This window comes from Pezoporus flaviventris, unplaced genomic scaffold (genome assembly GCF_033815535.1).
Source record: "Pezoporus flaviventris isolate CSIRO_AGI_PZ_B2104156 unplaced genomic scaffold, CSIRO_AGI_Pfla_v1 ptg000002l, whole genome shotgun sequence".
Lineage (NCBI taxonomy): Eukaryota > Metazoa > Chordata > Aves > Psittaciformes > Psittacidae > Pezoporus > Pezoporus flaviventris.
This window is the reverse complement of record NW_026892550.1, coordinates 33,181,257-33,207,286: the sequence shown is the minus strand read 5'-3', so window position 1 is coordinate 33,207,286 and position 26,030 is coordinate 33,181,257. Positions and strand designations below refer to the sequence as shown.

At 35.7% G+C, this 26,030-nt stretch overlaps 1 protein-coding gene across 1 annotated transcript in view; it reads left to right on the top strand.

The window, feature by feature from the left end:
* TENM3 (teneurin transmembrane protein 3) overlaps positions 1-26,030 on the top strand; it is a 1,360,315-nt gene that overhangs the window by 150,910 nt on the left and 1,183,375 nt on the right. Inside the window, exon 2 of the mRNA XM_061474586.1 lies at positions 10,596-10,648. The gene's annotated coding sequence lies outside the window, so the exon portion shown is untranslated. The remainder of the gene's footprint in view (positions 1-10,595; positions 10,649-26,030) is intronic.

Here is a 26,030-nt window from a genome sequence, read left to right as displayed (position 1 = left end):
AAGGGAGCAAAGAACATTGTTCCAAGATCCACAGAAACAGATGCTTGGGACATTTAGACAGAACTTGATTCATGTCTACTTTCATACAAAGACCTGAACTCAGTTTTTTTTTCTTTTTTTCCTGTATTTTCCAGATAGCTGGAATTTCAGTGATTTTCATATGTGTTCGGTCTGTACTCTTGCCTAGAATACTAAAAATCCAATTGCAGGGCAGGTGGAGATAGCTTTTATGCTGGAGTATTAGTCCATTTCTCTTGATTGTGACTGGAATATCCTGAGCTCTTTGTCCTGTCCTTATGTTTAACCTGCTGGTCCAGGGGAATTGATTTCTCCATTGTTTCCAGGGTCACATTTTTTTTTTAGCCTAAGAAGAAATTGTATCAGCACTGTATGTTTTTCTCTATCATCTTTAGCAGAACCAAATAGGGTCTTCCTTCACACTACTGAAACTGCATGTCAGTAGTCACGTTTGGGAGCAGACAGCTCTAAAGTCTGCAATATCCTTAACATGTGTTCAGGTCATTGGTTGAATGCTCGAAAACTATGAAGTGAAACAGCTTGTGGCAATGAAGCTTAACTAAAAGCAGGCATGCCCCTGTTGAGAAACCCTGAAGGGTCTTTGTTTAAGACTGGTTTTCATGTTACATTTTGATAAAGGTTAAGCAGCTCCCTGCTAAGAGTGTTGGCTATTGTAGACCACATTGTTTAGGAATTTTATTCTTCCTTTGCTAATGCGACTGCAGAAGAGAACCACCTAGCTGCCTAACTTAGACATAAGCATCCTGGTGACACAACAGAAAAAGTGTTACTTCTGGACAATCAGTGACCAGGAATTAAATCCAAAGATTTAAATTTTTAGATAGCAGGGATTTTTCAACACACTTACAAAGTTGTAGAAAATTTTCTGGTGGTTCTTATGACTGATTAAGGATATTTATATTTTTTAAATACAGCAGGTGATGTTTTAACTATACAATTATCAAGAATGTTGCCACTTTATAAAGCACTTTAGTATTAGAAAGCATTAAAAATAGCTATCAATAATGATGCATCCCTAATGGATTAATTAAAATGACTGTGGTATTTCATTTTGAATAAGAATTCTGTCAATGAAAGGAAATTATTTGGGCAGATTTTTTAGCATCTTACCTCAGTGCCCAGTGGACATAACAACAGGAATTAAGCTTAAGCAATTAATACTAACAGAAAAAAAAAAAAATGTTAAAAGTGATAATTGCCATCTGTTCTTGTCAGTATTATTAATGTGCAGAGAATGGCCTTTATTACAAAATAGCTTACAACTGTAGTGTTGACAAAATTTGTTTCTTTCAAAGTAGCTGGATTTGCATTAAAGAAGTTAAGGTGGGCAAACAAATTCAAAATGTTAACACAGCCTAATAGCATTGGTGTATCAGCCAATTTATAATTAGTTGTAGTTTGCAGCGAATGCAGATCTCACAGGAATAAAACCACAATATCTAATACTTGTGGATAAGGTTCTGAACCATTCATACATTATGCTTTGATATCCTTTAACTGGTATTCTTAAGCTGGCAGTGTAGATTTAATTTCTTATTTTTTGAGGAAAAAATATGCCTTGTTTCAGTTTCCATAGCTACTAGTGTTCAGTTAATTTATTTGCTGTCCAAGAAGTCTTTTATCAGTTTTGTAAATTTAGTATAATCTGCATTGCAAGATTTTTGACACATTTTTCTAAGCCTAGAAGGAACAATTTAATGGTCTTTAGCGAAATGGTATTTTACAACTAGTTGTTATCAGATACATTTCTAACATAGTTTCCTAAGGCTTATTTGTGTTCTTGGGTTATCACCAGATCCCTGGATTCTCCCGGGTTGCTTTCAAATCTGGTAACTAAATTCTGCAAATGTGGCAAAGCAGCAGAGGTATGGAAAAATTATTTGGTTCTTATGAGATCCATGAAAATTGGTGTTTAGGTAAAAAAAGAGGGATTTTATTCGTTATTGTGTGTAATACAGAGGGAGGGTGTTCTGTGATCTGAAGCAGCAGAGCGAGCCAGATCCGTATGGCCAACACTTGTAGCTCGCAGAACATCTTTTGTCTAGCCATAGAAAAACAAATGCTGTTTTGTGGATCACCAAAGAACATGTGTTGGAAAATTTTTATTAGCAGAGGATTCAAATTAGAATTAGTCCTTGTTTGTGGAGAAATTAAATATACATCCCTATCAGGGTAGTATTAAAAAATGTATAGCTTTAGGCAAATGTTTATATTGAGATTTTCGTTAGCTGAAAAATGTTTGAAATACTTTCTGAATTAGGGTAGTAGAAATTAGCCTCTTGAGGCATAAGTTCTGCAATTTACCAGATTCAGACAGTTCAGAAAGCTATCAATTCAGGCAGTGAAACAGAGACTTAATGCTAGCTCTGAAAAAAATAACAGTCAGCCTCATCACCAGATCTGAACAATAACAACTTCTGTTTCAAAGGTAGGGGTTGGTTTGATTTGTACTGTTAACGTGTGTGTCCCTTCACTTCTGTATGCCTGTTTTATTATCATGGTTATATATTACTGTCATTAATTAAAATGCTTCTTTTCAGTTTGATTTTTATTTTAATGTCAGCTCAAAAGAAATTATTTCAAACAGTTGAATCTGTAGCAGATTGCCAAGTGTGTCTTGAAATAACTGCTCCTAAACTCTGTTTTCCTATCTTAAAATTTTAGTTTTCTCATAGTACACTTACGACTTAATCCTTCAAATTGTTCATCATTGGGAGATTACTGTCCATTTCAGTACATGGATAATGGATGATACCTTTTTTTTTTTTATGATTCTCACAGGACTGTTCAATTGCAGTTCCTAAGGAGTAGTTTGGGGAAGATTAAGTACAGTTGTGGGATGTTCTTAGGTTTATGTAATCACAAAAGAATTTCAGATTTAAAAATGTACAGTTCAGTATACAGAGAGGCTGATGAGCACAGATGTACAGTAATTCTGTAATACAGTGCTATATTATTTTCCTAAAACTTATAACTTTTCTAAGTAGCTAGACTTTATAAGTTCATAAATCCATGTACCAAAACCAGGACAACTAAGAAGTTGCGAAGGTTGAAGCATAGTCCAGCTGGGGTCTTTCAATAGCCAAAGATGTATGTAAAGGGAAATGCCCAGGCTTGTGACTTGGAATTCCATTATGAAGTTCTTTCCCTAAAAGCTTTATTCACATAGATAGTGATTGTAACATATAACCTTAGTTCTTTAGAGCAATTCTCTGCTTCTGTTTTAAGGACTAGGAATATCACTAGATGATCTTACAAGATCATCTTGGTTTTGATGGACTTACAAGATCATCAAGTTTTTCTGGGAAGAGGTATGTCTGTAAATGAAGTTGTTATCACTGGGCCAAAATAAGAATGAAGAGAAAATTCTTTAGTGTTTAAAGAATAACAAATGCTAGACTAGATAAGTAAGATTGGTTATGCATTTTTTATTGGACCTTACTCTGTTTCTTATATTTACCATAAGTGCAAAAAGAATAAAAAGACTTGCTTATGTTATCAGAGCAGTCCCTAGTCTTCTCCAAGATGCTGGTTGCTGGATGTCACTAGTAAAAGTGAAGGAACAATGACCAACTTCTTTTTACTAGAACATAAAAAAATTAATTGAAAGTTTCTGTTGGGGCTGTTTTGCTCCTGCTGTTGTGAACTCATCAATGGGGAAAACACCCAGGATGAGTTATCACTGAAGACCACAGCAAATTCGTGTGTTGTCAGCTTATGCAGCTGTTCATTTTACATTATTTTTTTGTATTATTCAAGCAGCTTTCAAATAAATGTAATCAATAACATTAATGACCTTTAAAAACCTAATCAAGTGGTAGCAGTGGAATGTTAAATATAGAAACCTTCTGTATTTGATACCAAGCTATCAAACTACAAGTATTTCTAAAATGGTGGGCACTAAAAGAGGTGTTAAATTCATTAACCAGATGTTGAAAAACTATACGTGTGGCAATAAAATGAGTGATAATTTCCTTCTCTTAATTTCTCTTCATTTCTCCTTATATACAGATTTGTTTCCCCTTGCTGTTAGCTGTATACACTGATACAAATATCCCTTGATCATAATTTCTTATGTGCAGTGTATGAATATATTTTGCAGGTGCTGGACTTAAAATTATCACTTCAGCTACCACTGAAATGGACATGGGAATGCAATTTCATCAACACTATAAACCCTTATGTTTCTATTGTCTTTGTGCAGCTGTCTGAGGACCATATGCACATGCAATTATACATCTGTATTACAGATAAGGAATAGAGCTTGGAAAAATTCTTCCTATTTTCTTTTTTTTTTTTTTTTCATTTCTTTTGAATTGCTATTTGTGTTGCAGTCAGTTCATTTTTTTTCTGACAACTCTCTGTACAAACTAATATCAAATAATAGGACTTTTAGAGGGAGACGTGGATATGATACTGAGCCAAGACTGGAATATCAGTAAAAAATAAAATAAAATCTAATTACCTGCATATTTTGATTTTTTTTAAACTGTTTTTTTTTTCCATTGTCTTACATTTCTATCATATGAGTAACAGTTTCAAAGGCTTCAGAAGGGTACAAATAATTATAACACTATTTCTGTAGCATAGCGAATGGGTCAGGTTACAGTGATCGTGAGCAGCATCATACCTGGTTTCCTATGAGATACGTGTTTTACTTGTTCCTCATCTCTAACTCAGATTTTCACTGCTTAAGTTTTCCATGTGTCCTAACTAGTTATATTATTTATCACTGGAAATAACATTTGTGCTATCTATAATATATCGATAGGCGTTCTCTGGAAGTCTGATCCTCAGTGTTTATATAATGCTTTACTGTGTGTAAATTAAAACAAACCAACAAAACAAACAAGAAAAAAAAAAAATCCAAAAAAACCCCCCAGCATAATGTCCAGAAGAGTTATTTTTCCTTGTGTTGAGTCATCTTTTATTCTTCCTTGTTTCCACTGGAGCTAGGTGATTTTAAGTTCTGCTTGAGGTGAAAAATTAGGAGATGGCAAGAACAAATTAACTGAAAATAATTTCAGTTTGCTGGTAATTTTTTGGTAGTGTTAGTGTAAAGGGCGGTGGCTTTTCTGTGTTTTCTCTGTTTTGAGGCTAACAAAAAGGGATTGAATATTAGTTATTGTTGCACAATAGAGATGCAGCTGCAAGTGTTATGATTGTAAACTTTTTTTCTGAAATGTTAACTCTTTTCTACTCCAGAGCTGAAGTATACAGAAATTGCTTTCTGTTCTCTTAGTTTTTCAGTAGTGTATACAGGTTCAGAAAGGTTCCTTGACATTTTTGTAGTATTTACAAGTAGGCTTGTACTTTTGTAAAAAAAAACAGGAAATGCTTTAGTTGTTATATTTATAATTCTTGAATTTTGTTTTCTATTTAATATGCAAACCATTTTCCAAGGGGAATTATCATTTAATTATTTTGCTTTCCACTTACTACTTAGTTTCGGTTGTAAGTCATCAGTGCATTTGGAAATTCTGCAGGTATTTTTCTCTGTCTTGGTAATTTATGCAGATTAGAAGCCATAAAGATCTGAGAACTGACTCCCCTGTGACCCTTTTCAACACTTTACTTTCTAATCACTTTACTTTAATCAGTTCTTTATCTGTTCCCATGTTTAACCTGAATCTTCCCTGCTTTCAGTTTAAGATGATGACTATCATTTGAGACATTATTAAAGGCTTTATGTAAATCCAAATTATGGTACTTGTACTGTTAATATCAATTTTCGTTCTGATCTTCTCCAAAATACAAAAGTGGCTGGTTGTCAAGATCTAAATTTCTTTAAATGTCTTATGATGATGAACTGTATTTGTTTTAAATTATTGAAAATTAGTTAACTACCATAATCTTTAAATGTGTTATACTCTATTGTGTATTAATTTTTAAGGTCAGTTCTCTACACTTCTTTCCTTTCTATGCCACCTGTCGCTCAGTGTGTGTGTACAGATATTGGCTGTAATGGGGTAGGCAAAGTAATGTGTAGCAAATCTTTTGCTATTTCACTATATACAAAGCAAATGACCATAGAACTGTTGTGGGTTGCAAGGGAGTTATGTGTTTTTGCTATTGGCAGATTGGGTAAGTCTGATTATTTATAAAGTCAAAGAAAAGAGCTATAAACCTTTTCTCCTCTGCTGACTGCATTTTAGGAAATGCATTAAAAAAAAAAACAACCCCAAAAAAACCACCACACACCCCCCCCCAAAAAAAAAAAAAAAGAAAAAAAAAATAGGGTTAAATAAGCTGTCTGCAGAAATTGGAGTAGCCCAAGAATAAAAATAATACTTTGGGTAAACTGGCACTAAGACTGCGTAAGAGCAGAACAATGAGATCTACTGGTAGGTGATAATTCTGGAGAAAATCCAAAAGGATTTCTCTTCTTTCTTTCTGAGATTGAGACATATGCATGCTATTTTTTTCCTTAGGGAGATATTTGATACATATATATGCAAGTATTACTTCATTAGTCTAAAATTCTTTTTGCAAATATTATTTTATATATTACTGCTCATTTTAGGGATATATTAAGGTGATTCTAGATGGTTAAGTTTTAGTCTTTTTTTTTTTTTCTGATGCAAAAATCAATACCTTACTGGATTTTGAATGTAAGTGATCTTTTGCTGAGCTAAAAACTTTTGCCTGATGATACTAATGTAATAATATAACCCATATATGTTAACGGGTTCAGCCTGTTCAGCCTGCAGAAGAGAAGGCTGTGTGGAGACCTCATAGCAGCCTTCCAGTATCTGAAGGGGGCCTATAGGGATGCTGGGGAGGGACTCTTCATTAGGGACTGTAGTGACAGGACAAGGGGTAATGGGTTAAAACTTAAACAGCGGAAGTTTAGATTGGATATAAGGAAGAAATTTTTTCCTGTGAGGGTGGTGAGGCACTGGAATGGTTGCCCAGCGAGGCTGTGAATACTCTGTCCCTGGCAGTGTTCAAGGCCAGGCTGGACGAAGCCTTGTGTGAGTTGGTTTAGTGTGAGGTGTCCCTGCCCATGTCATGGGGGGTTGGAACTAGATGATCTTAAGGTCCTTTCCAACCCTAACTATTCTATGATTCTATGATTCAGGATAGCTGTGGAAGTCAGGATGTGGTGCCACTTGCTTAAATAATTCTGATAAACTCAAAGTTAAAAAAAAATTAAATGCAATAAAATCAATACACATTGATTCAAGTTCTAGAAAGCCCTGAGAAACTGTGAGAATTGTGGCATATACAGTGAAAAGGCCCTCACAATCAAATACATGTTGAATTAAGGACACTGCCAGCATACATATTCTACTGACTCACAATCATGTATCCAGACAGCCCCTATGCTGCACTCTGAAGGCTTAAAATTAAAAACAAACAAACAAGCCAAAACAAAAACAACAACCCCAATCCAAAATCAAACAAACAAACAAAAAAAAAAAAAACACCCCAAAACAAGGAAGTACATATTTAATGGATCTGTAGTTCAAAAACTGCTGCTAAAAAAACAGATTATCTTTCACTTATAGAGATCCCCAAGTTCCGGGGTGCTTAGCGAGGATGATAGAAAATCTGCATTCTGAAATAAAACAGTAGACTTTATATTTCACAGTATGTAGAATGAATGTAGTTGAGAAAAGCAGTATAGATTAACAGTTTCTGAAATCACACATCAAAAACTTGTCAAGATATCAAAAGTCAGAAGGACTTGGTGATGTTTTGGAATATTTTTTTTTTTATATTTTTTTTGTCCACTTACTCTGATAGAGTTTACAGTGCTCAGCTACCATGGTAACATGTTATTTAGTGATCTTCAGATCTAAACTGGCCCTCAATTCTGTGAACATCTTTTTCAACAGAGCAATGTTAGAATAGGATGTTTGCCATCGATAATTGTACCTATTAATCACTTCAGATAATAGAAGGATGTATCAAGTTACTCTCTACTTACCTGGCAGCACATGCTTGTATAATACAGTCATATTTCCTTGCAGTGAGAACAATAAAAGATTAGTCAATATTTACAATAAAAATATCTTTTCTGTTTGCTATAAAATAAACTCAAATACCCCTGAAATGGAACAACATCAATGGAAATACCAAACAGTTGGTAAAAGACACAGCAGTCAAGAAGTTGAAAAAAGAAATGGAATTTATAGGGCTTTCAGTATGGCATTCAAAAACAGAATGCAAAGAGAATGCGAAAAGAGAAGATAGCTTTTATTTCTAAGACTTTCTTTTTAATAAAAAAATTTGAATAAAGAAAATGCCACCCAAAAGTGTGAATTTCCCAGGCTGTCTGTTTTTCCACTGTATTTTTACATGATTTTTCTATTTACTATCCTTCAGATTACAATTTGTTATTTTAGCATTCACCCTTTGGACAGAATATTTTTTGTTTCCAACTGAGAATATATGTAGCTAGATGTTCTGCAATCCCATAAATACGCAATTATCTACTCAGAAGCCACTTTAGATTATCATTGCTTACACAGAAAGAATCTGTAAGGCTAAAGGTGTATTGATCTTAATCAATAAGTGCAAGGTATTTTTAACAGTAAATTTTTAAACTTCGTTAAATATTCATGATCTTTAAATTTCCATATTTGTGTTTCTGTAAACCCTTCTTTTTGAAGGCTTGCAGGCAACAAAATAGTTGTTGATTTAGAAGTACTTGCATGGTACTTACTCAGATTACTTATACATAGTACTTACTGGAATAACAGCAGAAATCTCCTGCAAAATGATTCTCCTACACCAAACTGAAATTGTAACACTTCATTAATTGTGCATATTTGAAGATACAGCTCAATATTTTCTTGTTATTTTAGAGTATTCAGTGGCAAGTAAATATGTTATTGCAGTACAAAATGGCAGAAATTCCAGAAATCGCGAATGCTCCAAAGATAAGGAACAAAAAGCTATTTCAAGTAATGAACAGGTTTGTAATGCTGAATGTCCTGCCAAAATATGGTTCTCAAGCTTTCTGAGTAGGTAGAAATTTGTAACATAAGAAATTCCATTTAGTAATACAATGGGATTTTAAATATTTTACCTATATTTTTCAGTTTTTCATGTTATCAAGGCTGACATACTGACAGAGTAGTTTTGTAAATCTACCCCATTTTTACCACAGCATAATTACTTCATTAAAAGTTTTCTAAGAATTTTAAAAGAAGTTTTAAACATAAAATATATTTAACTGCAATTTCATTTGTTTTATAGTGTATTTCCAAAGGCATCACAGCTTTTACAATTAGTTTTAAATAGTGTAGGTAAGAGTGAGAAACCTTATTCACCCCTTATTTTTACAAATAAAATTTATTTTTTCCTGACCCCTTGTTGTACTTTCCCTTTCAAGTGCTTCATTTCTTTTCTACGATGAAACTGTAGGAGCACTGTCAGTAAAAACTTTGTTGGTGGTGGCAGTGAAACCAACATACTTTTTACCAACAGTGTCTTGCTGAAAATTGTGTTTTTCAAAAATTTATGATATTTTTATGAGTGAAACATTACTATCATGCACATATGCAATCTTGGGGGTATTATTTCACATTTTCTCATCACAGAGGAAAGGAAAGTTTCAGTTATCATTTCTGTACTTTTGCAGTGATGAAAATAAATGAAAAACACTACAAGCACTGAAGTGAGACAGTAAATTTGCTGTGCTCTTATCAAAAAGCTGCTTTTATGAGACTTCCACTCTATTGGGATGTACCTCCAATACTACAACCTAACAAGAAATACATTCAGATTCTAAGAAATATGTATTCTGTGATTAATAGAGTGATGGGGAAAAAAAAGAGAAATGAGTTGATTTTAGTCCTAGAGCGCTGGAAGTAGATTTTTGTTGTTATTGTTTCCTGAATTTTTCAGTTAATCTTACTCGATGCAGAAAATCTAATGAACTTTTAAAAACAGAACACTAAATAGCAAATATGTATGATTAGTAAATGTTTGTCTTGTCTTTCTTGGTATGCACCATACCGTGCTATCATATGCTAAGTTGCATACATTGTTTATGTATTTACAGTAATAACACCTCTGAATCACAATTCCGTGTGCAAGACATTGTTTAATTGGAGAAATAAAAAGTAGCTCTTACTCACTGTAACTTAAAATTGTGCTAAACAAGACAGCACTTGAATAGAAAAGAAACAAGACACAAGAAAATGCTGGACAACAAAAATCCTTGTTGGCAAAGTTGTTTGAATTCTAGATATTGTAGAAAATTCTGTAGAGAAAACAACTACTGAAATATGCTTAGACTAATAAAGGCGTTTTGCCCATAAATGCAAAAATAAGTGGGAGGTCAGCACTTAGGGGCTACCTGAATCATATTGAGTCACATTGAGCATATTTTTTTTTAATTATTTATTTTTTTTAATTTAAGAGCATATCATATTTCCTGAACCCTCAGTTTCCTTCATGAATATCACAGAAGTACACTGAGGAGAACATAATTGCCATATATATATATGTATATGTATATATTTAACTAACTAATGAAGGTGATTTACTTTAGCTGCATATTCTAAGTTATCACTAATACTACCTTATCTGCTTTAAAACAGGTAAATATTCCATTCCAATAGACTGCCAAAAGGAACTGCAAAATTCTTCTAAGGTAAGGACCTCCTAAAATTAATATTTCCAATATCATTCCTTCAGGTTTATCAGTTAGAAAAGAAAATGGAGAATGTTAATTCTTCCTATCTGGCTGATAACAGAGAAATACAGACGGTACTAATCAACATAGACTTTGGCTTCCTGTTTGTGAAAGCCGTGTTTACATATAAAAGACAAATTTTAACTCTTCTCTTCTTAGAAAGGATAAATTTAATTAATTTGGTAGCTGCAGAGAAAAAGCTTCCTGTGTGGAAATAAAATATTAAAAGCTTGTTACATTTTAATCATATTTTTTCTTTGTACAAGATTAAAAGGATACTGTTAAACTGCTAGAAAATGTTACATGGTTAAGATAGGATTTTTTTTTTTTTTTAATATGACAACATGCTAACTTCGTTTTTAGTTTTTAGTAAAAAGTATGATTTTAGTTCCAAACTATTAATTTTGAGAGCTCTAGTTTTAGGATACATTGGGTTTGAGTTTCAGTTGGGGGAAATAACTGAGTGTCATATTGTGCCCAGACTGTTCTTTGTGGTACTTCATTGTTCTTTATCTCTCTCTTCTGTAGCAATGGTTGATTAAGTTTTAAGCTGTATTGTCCGCTCTCACAGAGTTATATTCTTGTCTCTCAAGGACACATGGAATAGGATACAAGGTTTCACTAAAATTGGTATTTGTAAGTCAGGAAGTTAGCGGGGATAATATGGACATTGTAATCCGCCCTAAACTTGGATTTGGCAACCAGAGAGAAAGAAAGAGCAGTAATTTATTGCTGTTGTCTTCATGTGTGTGATTACTTCATTTTTAAACACATGGGGTACTTTAAGAGCCCACCACAGATATGCTTTAATGCATACACTGACAGAGATAGGAGATCCTGAATTAATTAATATTTAGTTATACCTTTCAACATTGCCTTAAAAAAACCCAAAACCAAAACAAAAACCAAACAAACCAGAACTTCCATAATTACCTCAGTCTCCCAAAATGTATGTTTTGAGTGACAGACGTTAGTAGGTGTGGGTTTTTTTCTGTGTGTCCATGGAGGAGCGGGGGAAGTTCTTAAAAAGTTGCACATGCTCTGGGAATTGTGCTGGACTTCTTATGGAACAAAATCATGTGGATGGAGCTTTTCTTGAGAGAAAATCCTAGTAGTCTGGGGGGAGTATATATTCTGACTGAAAAAGTCAGAGGTTCATCTCACAACATGTGGTATTCCCAGAAAGGGGTCTGATAGACCAAGGACTTCAGGCCTGGTCTTATGTCCCAGAAGAATGCCTGTAATATTAAGCCTTTTGCTCTTATGGCTGTGGTAGTCATATGGTACTTTTATGGGGTTTTTATAGGTTTTCTGTCAAAAAAACTTTTAGAAAACCATTTTTTCTTCTTGAATGAAATCCCAGAATCTTGTGAGACAGGGGAAGCCATTCTCATTATATCTCAGTGTGCTACCTAATGCTTTCTTTATATTCTTCCAATGTACCTGCAATGCTTAGATTAATCAGAAAACTGAATTCTCAGAAGTCTGTTTGGATATTTCCATAGTAGTCTATTTCCATAACTTTGGAAATTAGGAAGGAATCGTAATATTACAAAAAGACTGACTTTTGTGTGTGTTCAGATGTGTTGCCAAGTTTGCTCCTTTTTTAACTTTCTCTTTACACACGAATATAATTGATGAGGTAATTTGTTACTTTCCCAAGTACCTCAGATAGACTTTGATCATGCCAAGATTTAAATAGTGTTGTGTAAGTGAAAAATATGAGACAGTTACCCCCCAGAAAGGGACCGGGGTGGGGGGGGGTAGGAGGGAGGGATCAAGGAGAGAGAAGAGGGAGGGAAAGGGAGAAGAGTGGCAGGGGGAAAAGAGAGGGTGCCATACTCCCAAGGTCCTATTTGAATGCCAGGGAGGATGCCCAGGAGAAACATCACTGAAGGACACAAGGTATCAGGATGAGAAGACATATGCCACATTTCTGACAGGTACAGCTAACTATGAAAAGAAAAAAAAAAGGCCTATTCAGCATTTGAGGTGAAAGGAAGAATAAAACTAATGACATTGCAAACCTCTTGAGAAGTCTTGTTTTGTTTCTTAAATAAGCCACTCTAGTAAGATAAGTAAGAAGAACTGCTTAGTCTGGCAGTGTTAATTGATGCTGTCCTGGGAGTATATTGTTAGGTATTTCTCTTTTTGTCATTTCATGTAAAGATGTCAGCACATTGTACCTGACAGGATCTATTGTATATTATAAATTATTCTAATAGGGATGGAAAAACTGCCATCAATTCTTGCTACCCTGTATATCTCAGGCATGACTGTAATTTATACATAATATTAATTCCCAAGTATCAGCTGTATTTTAGGGTATACTTCAAATTAATACTGTTTCTATGAAGTCTTTACATGAAAAGTAGTTTTATTCTGTATTTCCCCACACAAATACAACAAATACCTGCATATAATGTGATGTGATAGGAAACAACTATATGAGATAAAAGGAACAGAGCCCTTCAAACCTAACACCATGTGCTTAAAAGAGAGTTAATCGCAATCTTGCACCCTTCCTTGCACTATAAACCAAAGACAGAGCCAGAAAAGGGCAAGTATCATTTTATTCTATCTTTCATATTATCTATCATCTCAGGAGTGCGTGGAATGCAAGGATGGACACATTATATCTTGTAAATATGATTATAGCAACCTATATTTTTGCCTTTCTTCTGTAATTCTGGGGCATGCAAAATTTTACAGATATTTTAAAGCAAAATGAATACATTTCATTGCCATTGCAGTGAATTATTTCAGTGATGCTATTTGAATCCTGAGAGCAATTACTTCCAAAGAAGATAGTTCTCTATCCTGATGAATTCCATCAGTATAGTGAGGCAGTCTGTAACCATTTTAATCTATAAAACAGTTTGGAAATTGTTTTTTACCTCTCAGAAAAAATACTTGGAGATTTTTTTTCTCAATTTTAGTTACAAAAAAGTATGTACTATTTTTACTCCTATTGTTTGCGACACAACTGAGCAATCAAGTGTGTTCTGTTTGGGGCCAAACCGCTCTACACTGAACACCTCAAATATTGCTCTTCCTGGTAAAGTGTGATGGAAGTGCCTTGAGGGCAAATATCCTAAATATTTATTTATGACATGGCTTATTGCCTATGTTTTTTTTCTCCCTAAATGCATGTATATTAAATACTGGAGCATTTCAGCTACTTGTTATTTACTGCCTATGCATTAGGAAGAATTATGAATTCAAGTATGTACCATCTGTTTTGTTTAAAACCTTATTTGTCAAGCAGTTATGTTTGTAATAGGAAAAAAATACAGTTTACACCGCTGCCATTTTGGTTATGTGACTAATTCCCTTTCAACAGAAATAGCTGCTGTGATGGGAAAGAGATAAAGGGTATGTGGTTTAGCAAATAAGAATATCTTGACAGATTTATGTAGTAGTTTTTAAAGGACTGAAGTGACTTAGGAGCCTAGTTTCAAGAAAAATCAATGTGACCTGGGAGATGACATCATTTAACAGACAGAATGACTCTGGGCAAGGTCTATAAACACATTTGGGCACTGCAATACGTAATCAACTGTAGGCACCAACATTCCTTACATGGTGCACAGAGTTACGTATCCAAGACTGAGCTACACAATCGAGAATGTAGTGAAATGGCAGGATGTCTAATCCTCTTAGGGTTTAGGCTTAATACTACTAATTGATTCAGGAGACTAAACTTTGGTCCTGTTTCTTTCTTTAGGAAATAGAACTGAGGTTACCTTTTTAAAAATGTAATAGGTGAGTTTGCCATGAAGAGCACAGTTAATATGCATTCTACTTACGTACTCCAGAATCCTGTAACTGACTGTATTGGGACCCTTGCAAGTTATTAACTCTCATATGTTTTTAAGATATCACAAGAGAAGATCTTTTTTATATATTGCTTTGTGAGCAGAATATGATATATAACCAAGAATATTGGAGGACTCAAGTTTAAATCCCTTTCTGTGTCCAAGAAAATGTAAATTCTTACCTTCCATCTAATGAGGGGCATAATCTGTAGCAGTGACTTGTACTGGGCAACAGTAATTTCTTCCTGTCCTGTTGAATCAAAATTCAACACTCAGTAAACCAAAGAGAAGGAATTAGTTTGGGCTAAGAGGTTGAATTTGGAGAATAGAGTTCAGGTCTACTGCCATGCATATGGATTCAGTATGTAGTTTACATGAAATATGTACTGAATTACTGTTTTATCTCGACTCCTGCAGAGGGGAGGGATACTCAGGTTTTGTTTGCTTTTGTTTTCTGAACTTTACACAGTCTACACAGAACTGTATAAAAGCTTGTAAACGTTTGTGTCTCATTCCTTATCTGTCATGGTTTAAGTCCAGCCAGTAACTCAGAACCACGCAGCCACTTGTTCACTTACCCCTATCTTCCCCCCAACTCCTGGAGGAATGGGGAGAAGAATCAAAAGAACGTAACTCCCACGGGTTGAGATAAGAACAGTCCAGTAACTAAGGTATAACACAAAACCACTACTGCCACCGATAATAATAATGATAATGGAAATAACAAGGGGAAAGAATACAGAACTAAAAGGGGAAAGGGAAAGAAACAATAAACACAGGTGATGCACAATGCCATGCACCAATCAGTACTGAGCCCAACCCAAGCAGTGACTCCCCCCATTTTATATACCGGGCATGACGTGCTGTGGTATGGAATACCCGTTTGGCTAGTTTGGGTCAGGTGCCCTGACTCTGCTTCCTCCTGGCTTTTTGTGCCCCTCAACACTGGCAGAGCATGAGACTGAAAAGTCCTTGATCGGAGTAAGCATACTTAGCAACAACTGAAACATCAGTGTGCTATCAGCTTTGTGCTCAGGCTAAAGTAAAAAACAAAGCACTGCACCAGCTACTAAGAAGGAGAAAAGCAACTGTTACAGCTGAACCCAGGACACTATGAAATAAGGCTTTTTACTATGAAAATCACTCCTTTTGAAATTTTATGAAATAGGAATAAACTCCAAATCTTCTACTTTTTCTTCTGGGGGACTTTGGACTTCTATTAAAATACAAATAGCTGCTTCTGGCAAGTAAGTCTCATCAGCTGAATTTACATAAATCCTTTAATAAGAAATAGGGCTTGACTATAGAAATTCTGCTGATGTCACTTGCTCAACAGCAAGAAAAGACAGGAATCTGTTCTGTCTTTGCATGTTGGCATTTGGCATGCCAGCTGAGAGATTAAAATTTAAATTTCTACAGTGCATTAGGAAAAAAACAGGTAAGAGTCTGTCACTATGCAACAGTATGTTACTGATCTTCTCTTCTTGGAGTTTTGCTTATTTAATCTCTCTCTGTAAATTTATCACCACTATCCTTCCAGTCTTTGGAGTTTAGGGTGTATGCATTTTCAGATAGTCTTTTCTGAATCCTGTTATTCACCTGAGTTTTCAGCAAACAGAGATGGAACAGATGATGGAACAGAGCTATTTTAGGAGTGGCTTCATATTCTAGGTAAAAGAATGCATAAATATCCTGGTCATTCAGTCCTTTCCTCACCAAAAAAGGGTTGTCAGGTTCTGAAAAAGGCAGCCTAGGAAGTGGTTGAGTCACAGTCCCTGGAGGTACTTGAAAGGAATGTAACGATGACATGGTTTATGTTGGACATGGCAGGTGTTAGGTTTACATTTGGACTAAATGATCTTAAGGGTCTTTTCCAACCAAAATGATTTTATGGTTCCTACCAAGTACAACTGAAGCAGGAAACTCTGAGGGAGATGGGAAAACTCAGGCCTCTCCCAGCGGAACTGCACACTAACCTCTCTCCTTTCTGTCCCCATCCTCCTCTTCTTTCCTCCCCAGCTGGAAGTACAAGTTTTCAAATTTATTTTTCAGTGCAGAGTTCTCCCCTTGGTAGTTCTTTATTTTTTTATATCTTCAGTTTCAGGCATGTCTTGAAACTTTCTATTCACAGTTCAACCTTCAGATACGCAATTTTAAGATGCCATATAATAATTACTAACACAAAAGGTTTGGAAAAAATTACTATTTTTCAAATTGTTGCATGGTTTGTGGACTGTAGCTGTCAGTAACCTAAGAACACACTCAACAATATACTAGGAATAAATGACAAACTATGCTTATTTTATGGCACATAATTTAGCAGTTTAACTGTGGACTAATTTAAACATATTGAATTATTCTACCTGGAAAAAAACCCCAAAACATTTATTATTATTGTAAAATGCTGTGATCTAGCCAAAGTGATTTAAGGAGATAGAATAATATACCCAACTCACAATGTTTAATTCTAGCACTCTCAAAAATGGAGATCAGAGTTGTTATTGCCAAAGCAGCACTTAAATGTAACTAGATACTGCTTAATAGCACAGGTAATGGAGATCTGAAAATTACTTAGCTGCATTTCAAAACATTTTATAGTTTATTTCTTGAAACTTCTTTTTGTAGAGGGAATTCCTCATTGCAGCCCCAGTTTTGAATTGATAAACCATCAAAGGAAGGGTTAATACAGCTGAGCTTTCTTATTACAGGTTTTTGACATTTCAGCCTTATGCTCTATTTCCGTATTCCTATCATGCATTTCAATTGAGCAAAAGAAAGTAAAGCTGAAAACAAGTTTGCTTTTCTCTCTCCTGTTGTTAGTACCTGGAGATCCTTTTTTCAGAGTTCAGCATCAGTTTCAGAAACATGCATCTCTAGTTCATTACTGGTAGTAAGAGCAGTTTGAGATTTGCACACACACGCACTATGTAAGCCATCAGGAGTGTCTGTCAAGAAGAAGTGAAGCCATAGTGCATATCTAAATAGGAAATAAAAAGTAAATTTGATTTCTTTATTCTATTTATTAATTTATTAAATAGCCTTTCCCCAATAGGCTAAACTGCCTTGTAAAACTGGCATCCCCTCAGACCCTTTAGTTGTGTGATTTTAACATTCACTGACTTTTTCTAACACCTTTCTGAATTATCACTTCTTTGAAACATGCCCCCAAGAAATGCAATTAACTGAAATCTGGTCATACTTATTTGGAAATCATTCCATCAGAAGTCATTTAAGTTCTGTTCTAACAAAGGGACAGTCTTTCCAGTTAAAAGTACATGGCAGTTTATTATGGAAGCACTGCTGGGAGGGGAACATATACTATTTATTGCTCTGTGGTAAATTCACAGTGAGATTTGGGTTATGAAGGATTAATTTAAAAAAAAAATATATGCTTAAAACTAAATTCATGCATCTAACCTGAATGTGCGCAAGTCCATGAGACCCGATGAAATCCATCCACAAGTCCTGAAGGAGCTGGCAAATGAAGTTGCTAAGCCACTGTCCATCATATTTGAAAAATCATGGCTGTCAGATGAAGTTCCCAACAACTGGGAAAAGGGAAATATAACCCCCATTTTCAAAAAGGGGAAAATGGATGACCCGGGGAATTACAGACCAGTCAGTCTCACCTCCGTGCCTGGCAAAATCTTGGAGCAGATTCTCCTGGAAGGCATGCTAAGGCACATGAAAAACAACAAGGTGATTGGTGACAGCCAGCATGACTTCACTAAGGGGAAATCCTGCCTGACCGATTTGGTAGCTTTCTATGATGGGGCTACGGAAGTCATGGACAGGGGTAAAGCAGTTGACATCATCTACCTAGACTCATGCAAAGCGTTCAGCACTGTCCCACATGACATCCTTGTCTCTAAATTGGAGAGACATCAATTTGATAGGTGGACCACTTGGTGGATAAAGAAATTCCTGGATGGCTGCACGCAAACTGTTGTGGTCAATGGCTCAATGTCAATTTCTCAGTGTCCATCTGGAGACCAGTAAGGAGTGGTGTCCTTCAGGGATTGGTGTTGGGACTGGTCTTGTTCAACATCTTTGTTGGTGACATGGACAGTGGGATTGAGTGCGCCCTCAGCAAGTTTGCTGATGACACCAAGCTGTGTGGTTCTGTTGATACGCTGGAGGGAAGGAATGCCATCCAGAGGGACCTCGACATGCTTGTGAGGTGGACCGATGCCAACCTTATGAAGTTTAACCATGACAAGTGCAAGGTCCTACACCTGGGTCGGAGCAATCCCAGGCACAGCTACAGGTTGGGCAGAGAAGAGATTCAGAGCAGCCCTGTGGAGAAGGACTTGGGGGTGTTGGTTGATGAGAAAAGGAACATGAGCTGGCAGTGTGTCCTTGCAGCCCAGAAAGCCAACCGTATCCTGGGCTGCATCAAAAGGAGTGTGACCAGCAGGGTGAAGGAGGTGATCCTGCTCCTCTACTCTGCTCTCGTGAGACCTCACCTGGAGTATTGTGTGCAGTTCTGGTGTCCTCAACAGAAAAAGGACATGGAACTGTTGAAACAAGTCCAGAGGAGGGCCACGAAGATGATCAGGGGACTGGAGCACCTTCTGTATGAAGATAGGCTGAGCAAGTTGGGGCTGTTTGGCCTGGAGAAGAGAAGGCTGCGTGGAGACCTCATAGCAGTCTTCCAGTATCTGAAGGGGGCCTATAAGGATGCTGGGGAGGGACTGTTCATTAGGGACTGTAGTGACAGGACAAGGGGTAATGGGTTAAAACTTAAAACAGGGGAAGTTTAGATTGGATATAAGGAAGAAGTTCTTTACTGTAAGAGTGATGAGGCACTGGAATGGTTGCCCAGGGAGGTTGTGAATGCTCCTTCCCTGGCAGTGTTCAAGGCCAGGTTGGTCAGAGCATTGGGTGATATGATTTAGTCTGAGGTGTCCCTGCCCATGTGAGGGGGGTTGGAACTAGATGATCTTAAGGTCCTTTCCATCCCTAACTATTCTATGATTCTATGATTCTATATTTTTGTGCCAGAATTACTGCACTTGCATTTAGAAGTGTTAAGCACTTAGCATCTCCCACTGAAATTAGTGGAAGTTGATGAATGTATTCTACTAATTATAACAGAGTTGTGATATGGAAGAGCAACATACCATAGTGGTCTGAGCTTTAATCATTATCCAGACAACCAGTTGCTTCTGAGTTCTATTTTTTACCAATACCCTGTTGTCCCAGCTTGACATAGGAAGTCTGGAGTAAAATAAATATTTGAAAAAAAGAACTGTATTTTAAGATAGGAACATATACTGCATATTTGGCTTCCGGACTCAATAAGGAATCAATTCTGTTCTTCTTAATTTTTTACTGAATGTTACTTCTGATCAGGTTAGTTGGGTTTGTTTCATTTTATTCCTTCCTTTCTCTTCCTTCCTCCCCTTCACTCATGTCTATGATGTCCATTAACAGACTCAGTTACACTGGAAGTTCAGCTAATTATGATGAAGGGCTATTTCAGTCAGGAATTTTAACACTTGTACTGAAACTGTAGAAAAGAAGATCTACAGCTCAATGCTGTTTATAAAATGTTTTTAAAGAAATCTGATGTATACATAATGAAAGTGCTGATGACAGAAAATCCACCTTGCTTTGTGTGAATTTTAAAAAAGTAAGCTTGTCTCTTAAAATTCAGCATATAATGTTGATTTTCTGACATTTATCAAATTACTATAATTCTTGAGTCTTTATCAGCATCATTTACCACTATCATCTGCAGCACAGATTTCACTTTAACCCTGTAACTCCAGTGTCTTGCTTTTGCCAGGCTTTTCTGACAGCTTGCCTCTTACGCAGTCTTTGGAAAAAATACCTCAGGGTGTAACTTATTTTTCAATATAAAGCATCATCTAACAAACTCTGAAGTGTCAAAACATTTTTCAAGATTTACAATAGGAGTGGGAATCCATTACGGTAGATGTTGAAAGTCCTGAAGATGGAACAAGGGCCAAGAATTTGCTTTGGCTAGTTGAGTGCCCTCAAGATTAGGTTAAAGAATCATGCTCTTGTGTACTATAAATGGAACAATGACACAATTTCAAAAGTATAGGCATATGACATAAGGCTTAAAAATGCCTGTGATATTAATTCAGGAGAGCGACAGTTGTTTTCTGGACTTCACAACGTATCTACTTGTATTGATCCCCAGCCTCCTCAGTGTCTTAGAAAATTTGGCATTGCTATGGCATGACGTGTTCAAGGAACCAGAACATTAAGCAAAGGATCACTTAGGAGTCAATGGAAAACTGGGTTGTGATTTTTTCAGGACACACCACCAAATAATTTTACAGCTTTTAGGGTTCATATTTGTCTTTAGCCTTTACTTACTTCTTTCTGCAGTCTTCATCCCAATTGTTTTATTTTAGTAGGAAGCATTTGGTCAAAATAAAAATGTTATTCTAAGATACATCATCTATGTGTTCCTGCTCTGGCAGGGGGATTGGACTAGATGATCTTTTGAGGACCCTTCCAATCTCTAGCATACTGTGATACTGTGATATAAAATAGCTTTGGTAATGGCTTTCCTTTTTCTGCAGACACACATTTGGAAAAGGTTTGAGTATATATCTGAAGGAAATGTCTTCCTGCTTTTGCTTTTAAATTCCTGACCTGGCATACTTTTTTTCCTCCCTTTCATATTGAGTTTATATGATGTTTAAAAATTTTTGCATCACTGTATGGGGTATAAAGACACTACCTGCAAAGGGGGATGACTCCTTTCTTTCAATGACTATATTTTTTTAATTCAGTAAAATTGCTGTTAATGCAGTTGAAGATAAGATAAAGATCATTATTATATTATCTATCCAGTGCAGTGGCAGGGAATGGAAAGTCTGGCATAAATGTACTTACTGTTGTTCTAAAATACTGGAGATCTTTATCCTTGCTTCTTTTGGTTCAAATTTTCTCAAAGAATTAAAAAATATAACCACAACACCCAAACACCCCTCCCAAACAACCCCGCCCCCTCAACAACAACACCAATAACAACAAAAACACAAGAGAAAGAACAAAAAACAAAAAATTGTGTACTTTTTGACATTTTAGTTTTAGGATTGTAATAGTGGGCTCTTGAAATGTTCTTCTTAACCATCGTAAGTTTAACTGAAACATTTTTTGGAATAGTAAATGAAAGATATTCAATAGTCTGGTGTTTTCAAGTTGTTACAGACAGCTTGGAAATAGACAAATGGACTTGATTTATAGAAAGAAAAACTAAGCAAAACTGTAATTTATAAATGTGTGCATTCTATATTTTCACTCTACTCTTAAAATAGATGGTATCTAAATTTTGTAGTAATTCCACTCTAAGAATCCCACATAATACACTGTAATAGTATCCTTTGGGTGGGAAAAAAAGAACTAGAAAATACTGGGGATCCATGAAGGTCCGTGAACTGTGGCCAGTATCAAATACATCAAGTCTCCATTTAACTTCCAGATTTATTATTTTCAATATCATTACATCATAAAACACAAAGGGCTTTATCACCTAGTGCTTCTTGAATGTATTTTTTAGTGGCTGAGGACACGATCTGAATAGAAATTTGTTTAGGCTTGTTTAATACTTCAAAGAAACACAGCATCTGGAATTCACCCAGAATATTGGACTTAAAAACTTGCTGAATTATTATGGTACAAAGACCTCAAGTTGCTAGAAAGAATCCTGAATTTATACCTCATTACCGTAATACTCCTCATTCTGTTGTCAGCTTGGAGCACAAGGTTGATATTCACAGTTTCTACTTCCGGCAGAGGCTGCAAATGCAGTTACAGATTCTCAATGACCTGATTCACCCTATTTATGCCCAGTGACAACTTATAACATAGGGCATCAAGTGACATGATTCCAGGCCTCGTGATGATTAGAAATATGCTGTATAGTCTTTAGTGAGACCAGGTTGAGTAATCGTGTTTTTATTGCTGACTAAAGTAAAAAACTAGGGAGATGTTTTCAGACACACAAGAAATGAGTAATGTTTAGTTTTCCTGGCAACATGAAAAACAAGCTGATAGTGGGTTCATATTAAGTAAAATATTTATTTTAAATAATATTTTCCTTATTTTTTATTGAAGTCAAAATTTCATATGTGTGAATTAATATATGAAATATAAGGATACAAATATCAAGAGAAATATTGTATTTGGGATATTAATTTTTCAGGGCATATTAATTCCTTATTTTTGTTTGAGCTATTTTTTTTTTTCTTTATTCTTTTGGGAAAATGTCTAATATTACAGAGAAATATTCCAGACATCTGAAACTATATTCCTGACTTAAAAGTTGGTTAACAGACTTGTACGTTCTCTATGCCTCTACTTATTTTTTTTTTCCTCAGACTCAGGTTTGTTGTTTCTTTACTTTCTGATTATTTTTTTGTTCTATGTTTGAAAAGTATATTCTCAATTTTTTATTTTTGTTTTTCGATGTCTTTAATAGGACTTCTAATAAAAGACTTTGCAAATTTAAAAAACACTTTTTTTTTCCTGGAAATGTTTCAAAATTGCTTTCTGTGTATATGCAAAGTGGGTTGGCTTCTGACAGAGCTAAATGTCTCTTTAAATGTAATGATTTTCAGTATTATTCTTCGCAGTGACATTTTAACCCATGTAGTTGTAGAGGCCTATCATGTCTGCCGTAATACAGGTATGACATGTACCATGCTTTTAATGAGACGTATGGTATCACATCAAGATTTTTACCAATTCACAGAATCAAAAAGTCACAGAACAGCTGAGGTTAAAAGGCGCCTCTTGAGATTTTCTACTCCAACCTCCCTTTTCAAAGCAGCTTGGTCAGAGATTATGTCTTCTCAGGTTTTAGATATTCCCAAAGATGGAAACTCAAAATCCTCCCTTGTCAACCTGTTCCAGTGTTTGATGAACCTCCTATTAAAAAAAACTTTTTTTGTTTTTAAATGGAATTTTCTGGTATCCATGCTGTCTTGGATTATTATCTTCTTGTCCTTATGTGTTTGGAAATGGTTTTGAGGGTCATTTGATCCAACACCACCCTATGAACTGAGTTGGGGTTGACTAGCCCATGATTCTCTGCATCCTCCTTCTACTACTGGGAGTGAGTCTTCGTAACTCCAGACTCTCCCACTGGTCTAAGGGGAATTGAATTTCTGAAGGAAGTCCTTACTAGTAAATTCCAGAAGAACACCTTGACCTTTTCCATGTCCTTTGCCGGCATCCTGACCTGATGCTGACATCCTGAGCAGTAGGTCCTCTTTTTCTCTTAGCCTTTCTTTTGTTGATGATAATACCTGCAGACGCCCAAAGAGTTGCACTTCATGTCTCTCATCAATTTCGACTCCAGATGTGTTTTTTGCTTTCTTAAGCCTCTCCCTGTATGCTTGGTCAGTGTTTCTACATTGCTTCTAGGTCACCTATCCCTTCTTCCACCTCTTGTATACTCTTTTTATGTTTGAGTTTACTCAGGAGCTAGTTATTCATAGATACATACATGCTTCATTTCCTGCTCATTAGGATGAGCCATTCATGAGTCTGGAGAAGGTGACACTTGAAAATCAGCCAGCTCTCCTGGACTCCTCTCCAGGACTGTATCCCATGAGATTTTCCCAAGTAGGTCAGTGAACAGCCCAAAGGCACCTGGAGTCCTACATTTTGCCTTTTTCCCTTGTCTCAGGATCCTGAACTCTGTCTTCTGATGTTCAGTGCAGCCAAGGCACTTCTAACATCACATTTTTAACTAATTACTCTGTGTTTGCAACTGTGAGGTCCAACAGCGTGCCTCTGATACAGGTTATATGCATCCAAGCTGAAATACAGAATTCTGTGCATGGTAGAGCTCTAAAATTCAGATTCCAGTCTTGATCTTGAAAGACAATTTTATTGGATATTTATGGTAAGACCTATTGAAAATAAAGCCAGCTTAGACAGGATGTGGGTACATGCCTTTTCTGGGAAATAATTGTGGAGATAAAAATGGATTTTGAGCATAGATCTATAAGACCAAAGCAGAGACCAAAGCATGGTCTTAGGAAAATTAGCAGATTTGACTGTAACACAGAATCACTGAATTGTAGGGTTAGAAGGAACCTCTGGAGATCATCTAGTCGAACCCCCAACACATTCATACATAGATTATTATGATATTAGAAACTGAGTACATATATAAAGTGGATATGTATCTGAAAAACATAAATCCACACACTCAATGATGAAATCAAATGTGATTTTGGAGTAAGCCAAAACCTTTTTTTATATTGCCTTACAAGTGTAGCACATTTTGAAATGATGGGTGGTACCGTAAATTAAAGTTGTTCTTATGGTGAGATTTAGTCAAATTCTAAATATAGTTTTTTAATCTGTCACTCCTTCTTTAATAATTTTCTTCAAAACAACAGACAAAGCCATAAGATTTTCAGGCACTAATAAAATACACAATGCTTGGCACTCCTTGTGTTGGCTTTGCAGCAGCAGTTAATTAGCAAATGCTATTCCCATAGCCAGTCTGCTATATTTGATCTCCATGTGCTAAGATATTTGACAAGATAGGTGCTATACCTAGCTTGTTTTTTTGTTTGTTTTTTTTTTAATCAAAAACATCAATTCTAATGTCAGCTTACCAAAACACAAGGGTTGGGGAGAGTCTAATACTTGCTAAGTGGAAAAAAACAAAAAAGAGTATTGGGAAAGCGATTGTTTTCAAGCTTCCAGTGAGATACTACAATCAATGGAGTTTTAAAAATAAACAAGAGAGCTAGTGAGACATCTGTGTTGAAATACACTAATGCTCCAAATTGGTATGGATTTCACTGAGAAAAATTATAAAGCTATTTCATACTCCAGCTGTAGTTGGTAATCTAGATCTACTTCTCCTCCTTCCCCAACAGAAGGCTAAATATTCAGTGGTGAAAAAGAATATTAGCTAGGATTAGAAGGAAAATATGTCCATGTTTGTCTTCTATTTCCAAATTGACAATTTATTTGTGGTCTAATCCTTAGAAATTAGATGGTAAGATCATTGATTGGTACATAATAAGCATTATCAGTTATCAGGGTAGAATTTTTTGACCAGTATTCAAGGTAAACTAAATCAGAAATGTTTCAAGGAAATGGGTTTAATCATAAAACCATAAAATGGTTTGGGTTGGAAGGGACCTTAAAGATCATCTGGTTCCAGACAGACAGACACCTTCCACCAGACCAGGTTGCTCAAAGCCCCATCCAACCTTTTTCTCCTTTATATTTGGATAGTAATGTCTTCAAGCAAAACATATTTAGACATTTTAGAAAATTTTCCATAGTCTTTTATGCTAGCAGGAAATAATGTTGATAAGGGTATTACCCTTCAGTTTAACTTTGATATTTGCACTTAATATGATGGGAAGGATAACAGCTGTTGTAAGAGTTTGCTTTCATTAGCACAATCAACAACAGTAACCAAAATCTGTGAACTCAGAAACGGCTAAAAAGCCAGTTTATTCATGGTGTTTCTGCCACTTCATACTCAATTATTTGGCTTTACA